The 6,000-nt window shown below is 35.8% G+C and overlaps 1 protein-coding gene across 1 annotated transcript in view; it reads right to left on the bottom strand.

Moving 5' to 3' along the window:
• The window catches only part of LOC114053164 (kinesin-like protein KIF27), an 81,772-nt gene that overhangs the window by 27,652 nt on the left and 48,120 nt on the right, over window positions 1-6,000 (bottom strand).

Below are 6,000 nucleotides of genomic sequence, written 5' to 3'. Positions count from 1 at the left end.
AAGGAAGGAAGAAAGAAAGAAGAAAGAAAGAAAGAAAGAAAGAAAGAAAGAAAGAAAGAAAGAAAGAAAGAAAGAAAGAAAGAAAGAAAGAAAGAAAAAAACTGAATACACAAATATGGATTTGGTCCTGAAAAATGCACTTCCCCACCTTTGCAAAGGACAAGGACAACACGTGTAGAACACTGCATAAAATGTCTGTTAGTTTTGCTTTACTGCTAATTTTTGTTCCCTTTTTAATTCTTTGTTATAAAGGATGGCTCTCAGAGGAACATATTGGAAAATGCAAGGGACATAAGAAGATGTTAATAAAAACTTTTAAATAGAATTAGGATTTGAACTTAAATCTCCCAAGCCAATCCTCATCCCACTATACCTTACAGCTTCTCCTCTTTGTCATATTATATCATGTCCTTTACATAAAATATTGCACCCCTTTCTCAAACAAAAACAATGCACCAAGGCATTATCCTCAAAAAAAAAAAAAGTAAAAACTATGGTGCAGCCAGGTGGCACAGTGGATAGAGCATTGGCCCTGGAGTCAGGAGGACCTGAGTTCAAATCCGGCCTCAGACACTTGACACTTATTAGCTGTGTGACCCTCGGCAAGTCACTTAACCCCATTACCTAGCCCCCCCCCCAAAAAAAAAATCAAAACTTGCTAACATGTCCAAGTCTTTACAGTGGCAGTAGAGAGCCACAGAGTAACCCAAAATCCTTTTTATATAACTATTTATTTAGTAAGCATATGGCATAGAACAAGAACTGTGCTAGTGATTTGTTCTCTTCCATTACTTTTAAAAGAAAAAAGAAGCCACAATTACTCATTTTCCTTTATTTTGCAACCTATTCAACAATAAACTTTAGATAAATTATGTGTAACTATTTTCATGGGAAATAGGCTATATAATTAAATTAAAATGTAAAGATAATTTTAAAACTTCACTTTACCCACGTTTCCACCTCTTTTTTTCTCTCAAATCTTTAACTAAAACTACTAATTTGAGCTTCACCTCTTCTCTCTTCACCTGTCAGAGTGAAAGATCCAAAAGACATAAAACATGAAAGACAAGAAAAGACTAAAGATGGAGAAAACCCACCATCTGTATAAATCAACCTTTGAATAAATGAGGGGACTGCCATTGACCCAATCCACATTACAAGTACTAGAGCCAGAACTGGAGCTAGATTGATATGAGACTATGCAATTTGAGATAAAAAGTCCATTTGCTCAGTTAAAAAGAATGCCATGTTGGTTTCAGTGGAATGCTGTTCTTACAATATCACTTTCTTAGGATTTAAAAGATCAAAAGATGAAACAGCTGTTCCACAGTCTTTCTGTAGTGAATTTGCAAGGAAGAACAAGTCCTCTGAACCCAGCAGAGACAAAGTAGGAGGTTTCATAAGACTGATGACCATACTATAAATTTTGAAGAGATAGTCCATATTTCAAGAAAATTAATAGGGCTTCATAAGAGGAATATCATTTATAAGTCTATGTGTCCTAATTTTTGGTTTAGAAAATAGTTACCATCTATGATGTACATTCACAACCATCATACCTTCACTCCAACTTGTTGTGTTTGGGTTTGCTTTGGTAGGTGATACAAGAATTTAAATAGGTTTTATGGCAGAGATGATGAGGTAATTAGGGGTAAGTATAAGGAGAGTTTGAAGGGTTGTTGTTATTCACTGACAGAAAAATAAAACTGAATATACACCTCATCTAAAACATTAGTACCCCCTACATACAACAAAACATCACAAAAGTTTGGATGTTAGGTGAATGAGGAATTTGAGGACACATTTGTTGTATGGGATTATTTGTCATAGCAAATTCATTGTGATAATCCAATAAAATACTTCCATAAAGCATGGGAATTTTTTTTTATACAAAACCCTTTCTTGTAATAGTCAACAGATTTTCACCTTTAGCTATTTCTACACCTATAGTTAAATTATATGATTAAGAAATTAGGAATAATTATAATATCTGGAACTGACCAAACACTTCATCTACCAAACCCTGGGCATTTGCACTGGCTATTCCTCATGCCTGGAATTCTCTCCCTCCTCATATGTACCTCCTGGCTTCCCTGGTTTCCTTCAAGTCCCAGTAAAATTCTGCCCTTCTGGCAAGAGGTCTTTCCCAATCTCCTCCTCTTTTTTAAAAACAAGTTTTTGTTGATTTCTTCTGTTTCTTATATTATCATAGATATCCCAATTATTTCTCCCCTTTCCCTATCCCAGAGAGCCATCTCATATAACAGTATTTTTAAAAGAGGAAAAAAAATTAGTACAATTGATCAATACATTAAAAAAGCCCAAAAACACATGGAATATGTTAACACATGTGGACCCCCACCTCCAGAAAGGGGTAAGGTAGGGGGTGTCTTCTCATCTCTCTTTATTCAAATCGTATTTGACCTTCATAATTTTGTTACATTCACTTTTGATTTTTTGGCATGTTATTTCCATTTACATTGTTGTAGTTACTGTATATATTGTTTTCTTGTCTCTGCTTACTTCACTCTACATCAGTTCATACAGACATATAGAGCTTTCATGCTTTCCTGGTTTTATCACATCATTTCTTTCAGCACAGTAATATTCCATTGCATTCATGTACCACAATTTATTTAGCTATTCACCAATCAATGGGCACCTACTTTGTTTCCAATTCTTTGCTATCATAAAAAGTGCTGTTACAACTATTTCGGAATAAATGGGGTCTTTCTTCTTACCAATGGCTTCCAGTAATGGGGTCTCAAGTTCAAAGGGTATTTTAGTCACATAATTCCAAAATGCTTCCCAAAATGGTTGTACCATTTCATAGCTCCACCATTGTGTTATTGTGCCTATCATTCCATATATATTCCAAAGTTGACTGCTGCCATTTTTTCAATCATCTTTGCCAATTTGCAAGATATGAGGTGAAATCTTTGGGTTGTTTTGATTTGTATTTCTCTTATTATTAGTGTTTTAAAGCATTTTTTCATGTGGTTATGAATACTTTGTAATTCTTCCCTTGAGAACTGTTTTTCCATAGCTTTTGACCATTTATCTATTAGGGAATGGCTATTAGACTTATATTTCTCTATCTTAGATATCAAACTCTTACCAGAGAAATTTGATATAAAGACTTTTCCCCCCATTCTACCACTTCCCATATCTTGAGGGCATTAATTGCGTATGTGCAGAAGCTTTTCAGTTTCATGTAAATCAAAGTTATCCATTTTATCTTTTGTAATTGCCTCTAACTTTTTTGTTGTTGTTGTTAAGAATGCATGTCCTACCCATGGCTGTGAGAGATCCACAACCTGCTTCTCTTCTAATTTTTTGTTATGATCTTTAAGGCTGTGTATCCATTTAGAATGCATTGTGGAATATGTTGTAAGGTGTTGATCTATCCCTAATGTGTGCTAGATTGCTTTGTATTTTTTCCCAGAAGTTTTTAATCAAATAAGGAGTTTTTTCCTAGGTAACTTGTTTTCCACTTTATCAAACACTAGGTTATTAAGTTTCACTGTTTCCGATTTTCCCTTGTCTAATCTATTTCATGTTTCTCTGTTTTCTAACCAGTACTGGATGGTTTTGATAACTGTTGCTTTATAATATAGTTTGAGTTATGGAAGTGCTCTTCCCTCTCTGTCCTTACTTTTTTTCATCACTTCCCTTGTTATTCTAGATCTTTTGTCTTTCCAAATTAATTTTGTTATTATTTTTATCAAATTCTATATAAAATATCCCCTTAGTAATCTGATTGGTAAGGCATTAAAAGAGAAAATTAACTTGGGTAGTCTTGCCATTTGTATTGTATTGGCAAGGCATTGCTAGGAGCATTGAATATTCCTCCAGCTATTTAAATTGTACCTTATTTCTTTAAGGAGGGAAGAAAGATAGAGAGAAAAGGAAGGAAGGAAAGGAAGGAGAAAGGAAAGAAAGAAGATTCATTCATTGAAGCTTCTTAAAAATGTCTAAAAGGGAGCATAAGTTCAGAGGGGGAAACAGATGAGCAGGAGAGCTTTGAAAGTAATAAGTTGGCAAAAAGTTATATATATATATATGTATATATGTATAATATATAATATTAATCTTAAAAGCAAGCAATGCATAAAAGAGATGCATTATCACATGCAATCTTTTCCTGTTCTACTTTGTATATAGAAATGTTCTCTTTGGGTTGATCCACTAAATTCAAAATGAATCTTCAAAAAAAATCTTGATGTTTGAGTGAAATGCAAGCTCTACGTCACCAATGTCACATGGTAGTCAAGAAAGCTAATTCAACCTTACAGCTGCATCAAGAGATGCCCAGCTTCTAAGAATAAGCAGGCAACTTATTCCTGTAGGACCTGATCATACTGGATCTAGATTATTGTGTTCCTTTCTGGACAATACATTTTAGGAAGGCCATTGATAAGCTGGAAAGCTTCCAGAAGATATCCACCAAAATAGTGAAGAATATTGAGCTCATGACATATATTAAAAATAAGTTTAAGGATCTAGGGACGGTTAGCCTGGGAAGAGAAGACATAGCAGGTATTTGACAACTGTCTTAAAGAATTCTAAGAGTCTGTCACATAGAAGATGGATTAGACTTGCTCTGCTTTGCCCAAAAGGTGTAACTACAAACAACAGATAGAAGTTACAAAATAGCTAATTTAGACTTGATTTGAGGATAAACTACCTATATCTAGAGCTGTCCCAAAGCAGAGTGGGCTGCCTTAGGAGTTGGTGCATTCATTCCCTTTAATTATAGCTTGAATCATCAGTTTTCAAGCAGGAGGTGATTACTTGCCAGGTGTATTGTAGAGGACTTTATTGTGGGCAAGAGGAGGTGACTGGTTAAACAATTTCTGAAGTCCTTTCCAACCCTTAAAATCTCTATGAATTCATTTCAAATGGCATTTACACGTGTTAGATCCTACTTCCAGGATATGGGTCAGCAACTATGCCTCCAACTATGATGAAAAGACATTGGACACACAGAAGTGTCAAGAATCCCAACTGATTACCCAGGACTTGATGGGCATGGGTCTTGTGTGACACTGTAATATGTATGCAGATGTGAAACACGTACATGGGCAAAGGATTCAGTTGTGAAACCATCACTTATGCTAGTGCCTTCCCTCGTTCACTATTTCCAATTTGTCCTGCATAGATTGTTTGTACATAGATGTTTGCACGTTGTCTCCTCCGTTAGACTGTGAGTTCTTTCAGAGCAGGGACTGGTTTTGTGGTTTCCTTTTTGTTTTCTTTTGTTTTACCTTTCTTTGTATCCCTAGCACTTAGGTGCCTGTCCCATGTTGTTGTTTAGTCATTTTTCAGTTGTGTTTAACTCTTTGTGACAGTATTTGGGGTTTTCTTGGCAAAGAAACTGAAGTGGTTTGCCGTTTCCTTCTCTAGTTCATTTTACAGATAAGGAAACTAAGGTAAACAGGGTTAAGCGACTTGGCCAGGGTCACACAGCTAGTAAGTGTCATGTATCTGAGACTGAATTTGAACTCAGGTCCTCCTGACTCCAAGGCCAGTGCTCTATCCCACTGTACCACTTAGCTGCCCCAGGGCCTGGCTTTTATTAAGGGCTTACTATGTGCCATGTACTGTGCTAATCACTGGGATACAAAGGAAGTCAAAAGCAGCCCATGCCCTCAAGGAGTTCATACTATTCGTGGACTTGCCTTGATGATTAACTAGTTTTAGTTTCAGAGGTTAAATGATAAAACACCCTTTTCCTTCTCAGTGGAGAGATACAGGACTACAGGAACATAATGTTCCATATGTGGTCATATTCAGTCCCGGGTTAGGCAGTTTAACTTAACTGTTTTTACTTGTTGCAGAGAGGGTTCTATTATGGGTCAAGGCATGGAATAATATGTGGAAATCACTTTGGTGGAGATAAAAGTCATCAATAAAACAACTCTTTTTTCTTTTCTTTTTCTTTTTTTTGGCTAGGCAATGGGGTTAAGTGACTTGCCCAGGGTCACGCAGCTAGTTAAG

This window comes from Vombatus ursinus, unplaced genomic scaffold, assembly GCF_900497805.2.
Source record: "Vombatus ursinus unplaced genomic scaffold, bare-nosed wombat genome assembly UNPS02004009.1, whole genome shotgun sequence".
Classification (NCBI taxonomy): Eukaryota; Metazoa; Chordata; class Mammalia; order Diprotodontia; family Vombatidae; genus Vombatus; species Vombatus ursinus.
The sequence above is the reverse complement of the archived record's forward strand: the minus strand, read 5'-3'. Positions and strand labels throughout refer to the sequence as shown.